The sequence below is a fragment of the Orbicella faveolata genome, unplaced genomic scaffold, assembly GCF_042242905.1.
Source record: "Orbicella faveolata isolate gen_17 unplaced genomic scaffold, um_ofav_v1 contig_24, whole genome shotgun sequence".
Classification (NCBI taxonomy): domain Eukaryota; kingdom Metazoa; phylum Cnidaria; class Anthozoa; order Scleractinia; family Merulinidae; genus Orbicella; species Orbicella faveolata.
In genome coordinates this window covers 25,618,848-25,632,697 of record NW_028301552.1, presented here as the reverse complement: position 1 = coordinate 25,632,697, position 13,850 = coordinate 25,618,848, and positions in this window count along the sequence as shown.

Sequence of the window (13,850 nt, the reverse complement as noted above, 5' to 3'; positions counted from 1 at the left end):
TAACTCACAACTGGGACAGGGTCAGAAAACAATGGGATTTTACTAACTGGGCATTGAGGGAGTTGGGAGGGGTATAGCATGCTGAAATCACACGAGAGCATGGTGGAAAATCACTGGGAGCTTTGTCGTATGATTTCCCATATGGTAAAACTATTGGGTTGCATTGGACATTGACCTAAGGTTATTGCACAATGGCTAATAGGGGGAAGATAACAGAACTGGTGACAACCTTAGATGACAGCTATGATGTAGACTACAGAGCTCATTAACCACAGTTTAAATGCTTAAACTTCTAATTATTAAATCCTGCTATTAGAAACAGCAAAATTAAAAATTCCCTAAACGACAACTTGGGAAGAATAGTTCTAATTAACTTAATTCTCAATGGTATGGAATTGTCACTTTGTAATATATACGCACCTAATGATCATGCCGAGCAGTTGTGATTCATAGAAGAGCTTAACAACTATTTGATAGACCAATCTGAATTAACGACACTGATTATAGGAGGTGACTATAATTGTACTCTAACAAAGAAAGACAAGAAGGGTGGTTTACCCTGGAGACCAACTGGGCTTCCGGAATTTGATCTTAAAACACAATGGATATTTTTGATCTTGTAGATATACAAAGAGTTAAACATCCAAACATAAACAAATATTCGTACGTATCCAAAGCGCTAAAAATGAGATCCAGAATAGATTTTTTTCTTGTAGCAAAAAATTTAACCAAATATGTCCAAAACGTTGATATTCAATCCTCAATAGCACCCGACCATAAGGCAGTGTTTCTATCTTTGCACTGGACAAAAGAAGCCCCCTAGGGGGCCTGGCTTTTGGAAGTTTAACAATGCTCTCCTAGAGGATAATAATTACGTAGAACAAATGCGTCAAAGGTATTCTGGATTTCGGGACAAGTATAAACATATTCAAGATAAAAGAATGTACTGGGAACTGCTTAAAATGGAAATTAGGTGCTTTACTATCTCGTTTGCCAAAGGAAAAGCAAAGGAAGCTAAAAAACATGAACTCATAATTAAGGACGAAATGGATAGACTTGACCATATTATTTGTAGCAATTCTGATGTTACGTCTCTAGACGAAGAGTTGACGCAGTATGACAATCTTAAAAAGGAACTTCAACAAATATATGAAAGAAGAGGTGAAGGTGCAAAGTTTCGATCCAAATGCATGTGGGCTGAAAAAGGCGAAAGACCTACAAAATATTTTTTCAATCTCGAATAAAGAAATTATAGTAGGAAGGTAATTTCAGAATTAGGAGACGACGAGGGGGAGATAACAAAGGAAGAAGAACAGATTTTGTTAAAAATAGAAAATTATTACAGAGATCTCTACACGTCTAAAATGGATGTCACCGAGGAGCAATTCAGTCATTATATATAGAGCATTTAGAAATCCCTTGTCTCTCACAGGAGGTCAGTGAGAAAGCAGACGGCCTTGTAACGTATGCAGAATGTAAGGAAAGCTTGGACTCTTTCAACAGTGGATAATCCCCAGGGGAAGATGGTTTTACTGTCGAGTTTTACTCAAAGTTTTTTGACCTAATTGGAAATGACTTAGCAGAGAGTCTCAATGCTGCGTATGAAAATGGACAGTTATCAATCTCACAGCGTAGAGGTATAATAACCCTAATACCAAAAGAAGAATCATCGCTACTAGAACTGAAGAATTGGAGACCAATAACTCTCTTAAATGTTGACTATAAAATTGCGTCCAAAGCAATAGCTAAACGGATTGAACCGATATTACCATCATTGATGCATCCGGATCAAACAGGTTTTGTGAAAGGCAGATATATTGGTGAAAACATTATGCTTATTGCCGATGTTATGGAGCAAACAAGGAAACTAAACCGCTCTGGTATATTGCTGTCCTTAGACTTTCAGAAAGCTTTTGACACTTTAGAATGGTCATGCAGACATCATGTTCTAAAACTTTACAACTTTGGTGACAGCTTGAGAAACTGGGTAAAGGTCTTTTATACTGATATAGAAAGTGCGGTACTGAATAATGGCTACGCCACCAACTGGATAAAACCTTCTACCGGAGTAAGACAAGGATGCCCACTTTCTCCCTACTTGTTCATACTAGCCGCAGAACTTATGTCTGTGAAAATTCGTCAATCCAAAGCTGTCAAGGGAATTTCAATATTTGAAAGGGAAATTAAAATTAGTCAATTTGCAGATGATACCAACCTGCTGTGTTTCGACCTCTCTTCGGTGGAAAAAGGATTACAAATCGCCGCGAGTGGATTTTGGCGAAATCTCTGGTCTTAGGCTGAATTTAGAGAAAACTAAAGCTATGTGGCTGGGGAAGTGGTCAGGCAATAAAAACAAACCGTTACATTTAAAATGGGTCAGTAGTCCGACCAGAATTTTAGGTATTAATTTCTCCTATGATGAAAAAGGAAATAATGAAATGAATTTCAACCTTAAGATAGATAAATTGCAAACAAACTTGGATAAATAGAGGTCAAGAGATCTCACACTATTTGGGAAAGTGATGGTAACCAAGGCGCTTGGAGTATCATCTCTTATATTTCCAGCTTCAAATATCAATGTTCCAAAGGATATTATAAGTAACGTTAAAGGTAGGCTCTTTAGATTCATCTGGAAAAATAAAAGGGACAAAATAAGAAGGGAAGAACTATATCAGGATTATGAGAAGGGCGGGCTGCGTATGACGGATATAGAAACAATGATCAAGGCGCTGCGATTTGCATGGATACCAAGACTCATACGAGAGGGCCATCCCAATTGGAAATTTGTTCCAGACTATTTTTTAAGAAATACGGGGGCCTCGATTTTCTCCTATCATGTAATTACGACGCAAAGGACTTTGAAAATGTACCCTCTTTTTATAAGGACATTCTGTTGTTCTTTCATAAATTGAAGGCTCTTCACGGATGCCATCATGGACGAGATACAATTCTATTTAATAACAAGGAAATCCGCATTGACGGTAAACCTTTTTTCTGGAAGGAATAGTTCGAGAAAGGTATTAGAACGATTAAAGATCTTTTAGATAAAAATGGAAATGTCCTATCATTGCCTGTTTTTCAGTCGAAATATTCACTACAAAAGAACAACCTTTCTTCACTTTTACCAAGTTATTTCTGCTATTCCAGGTCACCTCCTAACTAAGGCGAAAACTAATGAATTCAGCGCTGAAATGATAAACAATGAGGACCCGGAGTCCTTTCACTTAGATGAAAACGTAGTTATCAATTTACTGCGAGCCAAATCCAAAGACTTCTACTGGCTAATTGTTGATAAGAAGTATAAAGAAAAACAAACTGGTGCAAAGAGATGGAATCAAACCGTTCCTATAGACAAAACAAACTGGACAAATATATTCAAATCAGTACAAAAGACTTTCAGAGAAAATAGAGTTAGGGAATTTCATTTTAAATTCATTCATAGAATTGTAGTGACTAAAAAGGAACTTTTTAGGTTTAATATTAAATCAGATAGTAATTGTATATATTGCAGGGATCTGGATTCTATAGACCATACCTTTTCAGAGTGCCAGTGTACAAAGTCCTATAGTCAAGAAGTATTACAATGGTTTAATACAGAGAATAACTCTGAATTTAATCTAAACATTGAAGATCTTCTTTTTGGTACTTTTCCAAGTTCAAGTACCTTGATAAAAAAACTGAACTACACCCTCCTCTTTCTGCGGTATTATATTTATAAGAAAAAGCTCCAGAATGACTCACCACTTCTATTACTTTCCGACTTTATCAACAAAGTTAAATATAAGTATAAACTTGAAAAAATTATTTGATATTCGTAAAAGCTCCTCTATCTGCAATTCTTTAGATTTAATATAATTGTAATAAGTATGACTGTACAGAAAGATTTGTTTTATGTTATTGTAAAAATAGGTTGAGAATAAGTGATGTAATAAGTATTGTAAGTGTAAGAAATGATTATTAATAAAGATGTACTATAATTATGGGAAAAAAAAGTGCATCTCATCAAGATCTCTTGCAAAGAATCAGACTCCCATCCATGGAAACTCGAAGAATCCAGGACATGCTATTGACAATAAACAATTGTATATCGGACAAAGCTCCATCCGCAATTGGACATCTTATCATGTTACGCTCATCCAAGTATAATCTTCAACATGACTATATCCTTTCTTTGCCGAAAATTAACACGACTAAATATGGTCTCAAATCATGAAGATATTTCGCCGCAAAGAAATGGAACGAGCCAACAAAAAAGTGATGTTAGAACTAGAGTAGGCACTAATGAAGTGAACAACAAAGTCAGACGGATATCGGAATTTATTGTGATTTGATTCTCTAGATTTTTAGTTCTCTGCGTTTTAAGTTTATACGATCAATTATTGTACATTTTAAGTTTTAACTTTCAGAATATACTAGGGCCGTGGATTATCTGTGAACTAGCCGCTTGGCTAATCGTTAACTCCACGTTAAATAAAGTATCGTATCGTATCGTAATAATAGTTGCTGCGATTGTGTCAGATAGCTCTCCGAATGCATCTTTCCTTTTGACAACATCTGAATTACTGCCAGGAGGTCAACTTTGCATGTTGTTTGATGAAGACTATAAGCAGGAAGTGTGCTCCTGGCAAGACTGTCCATTTCTAGTAGCACTCTTGGTTTGTTTCTTCAGAGACCCTTCCATGTTGGCTAATGCAAGGGGAACAGATGCAAGTTCATACGACTGCACTTCTTCTAGATCAATGTCACCCTCTTTGGACACAACAAGAAGTCTACTCAGTATACATCTGCCTGTCGAGGTTGATTGTCTTCAGAGCCTGGTTTACTTGGCTCAACAGGTTCGTTCAGACTTTGCAAGGTTTGATGTTGATTTTCTTCAAAGGATCCCAGAAATTCTCCTTGTCAGATATTAGCCCGGCTTGCACAAACTCTTTCATTGACTTTTCGCCTTGCTCCTTAGCACTCAGTAAAGATTCCAAAACTTCAGATGGTGTAATTGTCTCAGAGGCGATATTGATCAGTGGCATCTTTTCTCCTTCGTACTGACCGATATCGAATGGATTTACCAATTTCATGTGAATGCACTGAATGATATTATTCAGGTCATTTTCATCTCTTTCAATTCTTTGTGATCCCAGTTCTTTATGGAAACTTGAGCCTGCCGAAGTCCCACTCAACTTTCAAAGAGGCTGTTGCTGCTGCCATCATATGAGCTGTGAGTGCGCACCTATCTCGTGTTCCCTCCATGCCAGTAACTCCGGCAATTCCTCCTTTGGTTTTAGAATCTCAATCATTGAAATTGTTTGCAATTACGAAGTGTGTAAAGAGAGCCCTGCCGTTAAAATTTACACTATACCTCAAACAGTCCTTTGTTAATGACTGAAATCGTCCCCCAGTATTATTCATTTAAAATTAAACTAGTTGTATCGGATTCTATATCGTGGTTTTCTTCGTACGCCAGATGTGTGTGTTTTTTTATACTTCTTTTATGACTTCACCTTCCATTTTGAAACTCAGTTTTGAGATGCGATCCAATAGGCTGATTCAAATAACTTTAGCATCAAGAGAAAAAGCAAATTACGAGGTAAACTATAAAAGAATAAAAGCAGTTAACTTTTTTGTGACAAATTACCTTGTAGGACGAAGTAATAACCACCATGTTCCCACAATGAGACAAACTGTAAGTACTAAGCGTACTCTGAGAGAACATGATACCGAAAGGTATAATGGGAAATAAAGTTTGTAATAGGAATGGATAGACGGGAAAATGAAGTGGAACAAAAATAACATCGTGTTTTTAATCCCTTATTTTAAATAACAACATCAATACGTATCTTTTCTTCAAAAATATAATATATGTACAAAATATATGCAAGTTAGTCTTAATGTCATAGCATCACAGAAAAAATAATATTTCCTTAATAGGGTTGCTATGGAAATACGCAATTTGGAAATTAACATACAAAAGATGAAAGGGAAGTTACCAGTTTTTCTTTGAACTTCCTTAATTTGGCAAATATTCGGTTAAAGATTGAAGCAGCCCTCTAAAACTTAAACACAGTGAGCTGCTTCATTAAGTGCAATTTCCGAGGGAACAATCCTAACGAACTATTATTTATTTCCACGTGTATATTTCAATTTTACACCTCTCACACCTATACAACTCTCACAACCCTAGAAAACGCGAGCATACGAGGAAAGCAGCTAGTCACAAAATGTGTTTGATTCTTGGCATAGTCTCTATACAACTAGTGGTACAGAGTTACTCCCAGTCCTACGGAGCCGTGTTAGTGCCATACGCGCGCGCGCGTACAGCATCATATTTGGGGTGTATCCTTTTTTCATTCTGGCGAACACTTTCTTACCTCTTGCGCGACTTTTTTTTTTTCTGGCGCGTTTTTTTTTTTTTTCGCTGGCGCGACTTTTTTTTCTAGCGCGACTTTTTTGGCTGATGCGACTTTTTTTGCTGGCCCGACTTTTTGCTCTGGCGCTCATTTGTAGACCACTGCTAGATTTATTGCGGGCTCAAAGTACGAACATGTGTCGTTGAGCGTCTGGTTGACCAAGATGGCTGACTCGACTGACAACGATCTAGATTTAGTAGACCAATTGCGATATCTTAAAATTCAGTCTAAAACAATAGACCTCGGTACGAGGCTCTGGGGAATAACTGCAGAGTTTGTGGGCTTTATTCCTCAGAGCCTCGTGCTGAGGTCTATTGTTTTAGGCTGAATTTTAATATATCGAAATATATTGGTCTATTTAGTTCTGAATATTGCCGTATTCGTAAACTAATTGAGAGAATCAATATGGGGAAGGTAGCTAATCTTATTTTTTTGCTTTTTTCAGTGTTTACAGTTGAAGTTATTCGTAGAAAAACACAACTGAAACCATGCTATGAAATGCGACACGTCGAAAACCACAACAGGCAGAACATGCTTGATTCTTACCTTAGTTTACGCCCACAAGAAACTTCAAGTATAGCCAGGAGCCATAATCGGGGACGGAGACCGTAAGTCTTGGGATCCGCAATTTTTCTATTTTTAGAACAAATTGCACCATCCTGACGTCATATATCCTGGCGGATCCACGCACATGTCGGGGGCTCTCGCGTGGACGTTGTCACGTTGCGTGATCAAATGGTGAGATTCTCCTGCAGATTTTTCACAGCGATGGCAAGGAATAACGCAGGGAATAAGAATCAGGGCTCTTATATGTAGTTTTACGCACTCAGCTAACGGAAAAGGTGAGATTTTCAGGGTCGAAAGCATGACTTCAATTTCGCGCTGTGATTGAATAATATCTGCTCGCGCTAGTTGTACGAGTAAGATTTTGCGTTTGTTCTGTAAAGAAAAGTTACGCAAGAAAACTCTTTACTCTGGTATCGAGTTAATTTGTGAGTTTCCCAAACAATGCTTAATCAGAACCAAACCCTGTTTTTGATAGTTTCTTATTGTTCTGTTTGTTTGGCGAGTTTGCAAAAGTTTTTGAAAGGAAAGTCTGACGCGTACTTAAGTAGTCATTTGCATAGTGCAGTTCGTGCACTTCCAAATCCGAGTCGGTGTTTTCAAATGTCAACAAATCTTGACAAAGATTTCTTTCGCTGTCTCTTGTGCTGAGATGCTGCAACAGTTTTCACCAACGCCAAAAGGCTACTAACATCATGTGTATTTCTTTAACATAGTGAAATTTTACACTGCGAAAATAAAATAGACAAGGAGTTTTGATAACTCAACCAACGAAATCGAAATCGTTATTCGAGTTGATTAAAGAAAGCGTCATCGTAACTTTGCTGATTATTTCTGCTGTATTCACAATATTTTGAGCTAAACTTTTCATATGTTCTCAAACAGTTATCAACCTTAAACATACTTAAAAACTAGAGATATTATATGAGTTCGATGTACGCTTTTACACGAAAGTGCGGAACTCAAATTTGTCATGTTTTACTGACTGTACAAAACATGCATCGGCGGGCGCTCTTACTCATCGATGACAGACAATTTATTGGATTTTTACACTAACAAAACTGAGCAGCATCTACGGACGTAAACGTTGGGCCTTGATAAAACATCAAGCGTTGCTTACAATTCAGGCGAAGCTCAAACTTGACATTATTTTTTTTTTTTACTTTTCGATAGACTCTGGCGAAATCCTCGCAAGCGTGTGACAAGAGGAGGGAAACTTTGAAGTCCCGAAACGGTGGTATATCCAAATATATCCAACTGGCTTTTTTGCTGTGTTATGGAAAAGCTGTTAATCTTCAACATATGTGAAACTTAGCGTGGAGTAATGTGGAGCTCTTGTAAAAGAAGCAGCGGAACACAACTTGGTCAGTGATACAAAGCGGGACATGACTAAATTCGACACTGTCTTACTTCACTCAAACTGGAACAGCTTACGACGAAAATACTGAAGCAAAAATCCAACAGACATGAACGTATTGATTTGTGGGCCAAAAGCATCAAGCATTTCGGGAATTTCGGACGCCATTTCCCCGCGCTACATCCGCAAAAATCCTCGCAACATGTACGCGCGTGTGCCGCACGGGATGGCGCAATTTGTTTTAAAAATAGCAAAATTGACCCATATCATAGGGACAACCCCAGTACTAGAAATAGCTCGCGCTTACGGTCTCCGTCCCTGTTTATGACTCCTGGTATAGCAATACTCTTTATAAATATCTAGTCCTACATTAGGTCAAAAATTAAGCAAAAAATCGTTTTCAAGAACAAGTCTCAACCGTGTTATCATTTATTGGCGCCAGGTCTTTTTAACCTTCCGGGAGGAGTCGCTGTCCTTAATCACTTATTACTCAAGTAAATCAACATGGCGGATAGACCTCCGCAATCATATGATTGATTAATGATATGATTAATCATATCATTTGAGCTTCAATTATAAGGAAGTCTTTGATTGCCTCTTTACTTCTAAGTCTACGTCAGAAACACAAGGGAATACAGGTAGGGGGATACAAGAAAACACAGGGAAGTACAAGAGAACACGGGGAAAACAAGAGAATACAGGGGAATACAAAAGTATACAGAGGAATATATAGGAAAATACAAGAGAAAATATAAGGAGGAATGTAAGGAAGCACGGGGAATATGAGTGAAGTAACAAGAAGTTCTAAATACACTATAAAAAGTACTTACCGAGAAAAAAGTCGAGTCAGCAACAAAAAGTCGCGCCAGAAAAAAAACAGTCGAGCCAGCAATAAAAAGTCGCGCCAGAAAAAAAAGGCGCGCCAGAAAAAAAAGTCGCGCCAGTAAAAAAAAGTTGCGCCTGCAAAAAAAGTCGCGCCAAAGATATATATATATTTTTGCAAATCTCTTGCTATCCCTGTGATGCTATTCTCTTAAGAACAAAAGCAATTTGCTCGAAACGCATGCGCAGATAAGTTAACCTTCAGTGTCGCAACGCTACCGTAACGTTGCTTGACAGAGATAGGGCCAGAACCGGACTATTTTGACCGGGCATAGCAACTGTATTTCAGGTAACGTCAAGTTCTCCCTTTTTTAGTGCAAATAACGCTACTGTGACTGCGTATCTTCTGGAATCACCCTCACCTCGATCCAAGAAATTTCGTCTGTTGTACTGTTGTGTGTTTGCCAAGGTTCAAATAAAAAATGCTTCTCCTTAGCGGCTTGTTTATTTCCTCTTCTATGAAGGGAGCAAAAACTTCATATAATCAGCCGAAACTTTCCGCGTTAGTTACATGTAAAACTAGTAATTTTGTGACACAAGAAACTCGCAATTATTGCCGCAGACGCCGGGGCACTTAATGAAACCGCCAATCAATTTCATCAGTCTTTGAGATGACCCTCTCACGGAGGATGTAGGAGATAATTTCGACCAAGTAACGATCTCTACGTTCAATACTTCCCATTGAAACGCTCCTCAGTTGTATTAATAGATAGGATTGTATATTAGTTTGACATGAATAAGAATGCACTATTCCGTGACTGGACGTGACTATTTGATAATGAAAATTTCCGTTTGGAATAAAACAAAATCGTTCGTCTTCGATTTTCCATCAGATATTTAGCTTTATTCCATTTATCTCCAGCAGTAAGTTAAAAAAAATACGCATCTTTCTTAGGCCCGGTCCAAACGCCGCTCCACTCATGTGCCGAACCAAACCTGATTAAGTTCGACTTTAGGGCGACTTTGGAGCGACGGCTGGTTCAGACGGCGTACTTGCGTCGAACTTAATTCGGGAAGCCGGTGGTAACAATTTTCGAAGAGAAAATATGCGTTCTGAATTCAAGAACTCTGTCCAAATAGAAAAGCTGTGGCTAACATTTCGCTGTTATCATGCTGTTATAGCAATATTTAGGGAAGCAGATTCAACCTCAAGGTTCAGTGTTTGTATCTAGACAGGTTTTCTCCCGGTTAAATCGACTTGTTAAAGGGAAATCTAATAAGCTGGGCTATTATCACGACGAAAAAGCAAAAAAATGAATTTGCGCCAAAGAAACTCGCTTGCACAGTCCCGTTTCTCATAAGTCGAAGGCATACTGGTATTTTGTTGTCTTTATTTTTAGAGACGACTTTGAGCTTCATGCATGACTGGTCACGCCACTCAATTTTGAGCCAATCACGAATCCCGTTATATGAAAAATAAATTACAGTAATTTATGCATTAGGTTCGACACATGAGGAGAACGCCGTATGAATCAGCTGCCGCTCCAACGTCGCATAGTGCGACAGACCCTGCCTAATTTAATATTGTTTGCCGCACCAAACTTAACCTGCCGAACCAAACTGATTCAAACGCCGCTCTTCTGCCGTACTTAATTCATCAGTTAGGTTCGGCGCATGAATGGAGCGGCGTTTGGAACGGGCCATATACTTTCGAGGAAAGAAGGGTTTTATGTTGCATACCTTGGCGAGGAAAACAAAAGTATCAGGTTACATACCTTGGCGTGAAAAGTAAAATTGTGTACTTTTGCGTCTTCTTAAATTTAAAATGCCTGAAACTCAGCGTAAAACGCCACAATAAAATTCGAAGCCGTCTTGACAAACGGTAGTTGTAAGTTATTTTTGGGCCTTGAAAGAAAATACAAACATGAAACATACACAATGCTGAGATTACGTCTTATCAAGTTTCTGTCAGCTCATATTCTGCAAGGGGAAAAGGCCTAGTTGACCACCAAGGGAGAAAGCGGCATGGGTCAGGACCTATGTGACTACTGTATCAGAGTCGTAAATTGCACTTGGCACTATCTGAGATTCTCTCACTAGTTTTATTTTCTTTTTGGATGTTAAGTATTAGTAGTGTATTAGTGTGTAGTAGTATAGTAGGTAATGTGGATGTAAAGTAGAGTCAAGTAGTATGTAACGTATTTAAGTAACGTACTTAGTAGTGTAGTAGTGTGTAGTAGTGTAATATACAATGTAGGTGTAGAGTCAAGTAGTATGTAATTTGTATGTAACTACTGTACAGTACGTGTGTAAAGGTAGCCTGCAGAGCAGGCGAGATTTTTTCGAGCGAGCGCTCACATCGTAAAAAAGTTTAACCGCCATCTTGAATTTTTTATGCAGTGGAAGACTGGGGAGAGAAAGAAAGTTTTACCAAGGGGGTGAATGATAGGCAAGAGGAAGGATAGAGGAGAGGGTGGAGCGAAGAAAATCTCGCCTGCCTGAGGTCATTGTTCTTTTAGGAAACCCCGTTCGCCCACGAACGGAGTTTCTGATTGGTGCGGCTTGACCCTACCTGTCAATTGTCTGTCAGTCAGTTTCGTTTCGTTCGTGCGGGTAAGAAACATAGCGAACTCTGTCGAAAGTGATGTTGTTAGTTTCGATTCCGCTCTCGAGGAATCTCTCAAGCGTTTAGGTGAACTTGGAATGTCTCGCGAATTACGAACGGAGCAAAAAGACGCAATTTCCACACTGGTATCCCGAAAAGATCTGTTGGCAGTGCTACCCACTGGCTTTGGAAAAAGCTTAATATTTACGTAAAATGGGGTTGACTAGCCTACACGACTTCTACGGTTCGTGACATTTGTACATTTGCCGTTCTCTGTTCGGTCACTCGACCTTTCTTGTCGCTTCACTCGTGTTCATGAAGGGCACTTCATGTTATGTAATAAGGAGGAATTTTAAGCGGAGTTGAGCCGTTAGATCGTGCTATGGCAAATATTTATAGGTCATAGGTCTGCATGGCTTGCGCTGTTATATGCATGTCGACTCGTTGAGTTTGACACCGCTGTAATTTGCCATGTGTTTATGCACTGTTCAGGCTCATTTCTATTGCATGGTATGCTTTTAAGTCTCCATGAATTTGCTTTTGAGGGACAAAATATGAAATTTACCGTGAACATGTTGCTTACTTGCATTCTATATTGTGACGCCGGGGCCGGCTGTGATTAGAACTGTTTGCAAGCACAGTAGGTAGATCCTTATCACGGATATCAGATTTGTTCTCGTACGATTTCCTTCGGAAACGCCGAAGCTTTACTTTGAGAAAGCTATACGTTTGTCTAGAGACATTCTTATGTTTCTTACAGCTATCTGATCGAGCTTATGTTTCTCTTGCTGGATGTATAGGTTTATTTCTCCTTTGGTTATTCTGGCACCACATGATTCAAATGTAGCTGTTTACGCGCAAGCTCCTGTTGACTGTTTTGCGTGTTTTATATGCCATTGTTAGGCTTAGTTCAGGCAAGACCATGGTTTCGATCCTCCATGTGGATCTCATCAGTTGCCGGTATTTCTAAAATACTCTGTACGTCTGAAGTTGCTAGCGCAACACGTACCTCTGTGAGAATGCAAGACATCCCAGGGTTTTCGTTAATATTTGAAATAGCAGGAGAGTAGTGTAAAGTAACAGGAGAATGATTTTTTAAAAATAAAAAAATGGCTACAGGCCTTTGAAATTTAGCCGGAGAATTCTACGTAGTAGCCGGAGAATTCTCCGATCCCCGATGCCTAATGAACACCCTGCATCCTGCGGCTTGGCACAAACTTCTCGGATCAATTTTAGTTTCTGGGCAACCGAGGTCGAATCATGGTAATCGACCTCGATATCCATATCGACCTCCATTACTAATGAACCTCGGTTTGTCGTGTTCGATTTGTGGCAACTGAGCTCGAGAAGAATCTAGGACGGTATCGACTGATCGTGCTCGGTAGACAGACGAACCTCAGATCACAACTCGAGCTCAGTTGCCTCTGAGCTCATTGAGCAAGGGGTGCCGTTCTTTTCCGGGGGGGATCCGGGCCATGCTATTTGAGCTCGATCTTTTCTTCGAGCTCGACTGAATTTTTATATCGAGCACGACTGGATTCGTGCTTGAACGTACTTTTCATCGAGCTCGATTGATGATGTTGTAATCGAGAGCGAAAGGGGGACTGGTGCGGAGGAATAAACGAAGCTCTCGCAAGGGGACTGGTATCAAGTGAGCTGCGGAGTAGACTGACCTTTACCGAACTGCACCTTGTAAATGTACAAGAAAAGTCGAATAAGGTAGGAAATTCTGGCATTTGTTTACCCTTTCTTAATCAGGTTACTTCTCGTAAAGGGTTTGCTACTTTTTTTATTCACATTAGACCTTTTTACCAAGTGGTTAGCAATTGTTTTTCTCACAGAATACCAGGCCAATTAGATTAACACTGAAAGTTTACACACTGCACATAATTTGGTAATATAAAATACGGAGGATGAGTATCATTGTCTAAGAATATAATGGTTTTAGATGCTTGTTCATCGAAAAGGCTCTGGCAAGTGTGCTTTTTTGTCTGCCCGGCTGTTTTTGTTTTTTCCTGTGATAATTCGATTTTCTGGGTTTTTTTTGTTATTCCCTCTGATAATTCGATTTTCTGTTCTCTGTTTTTTTTAACTTTGTCAA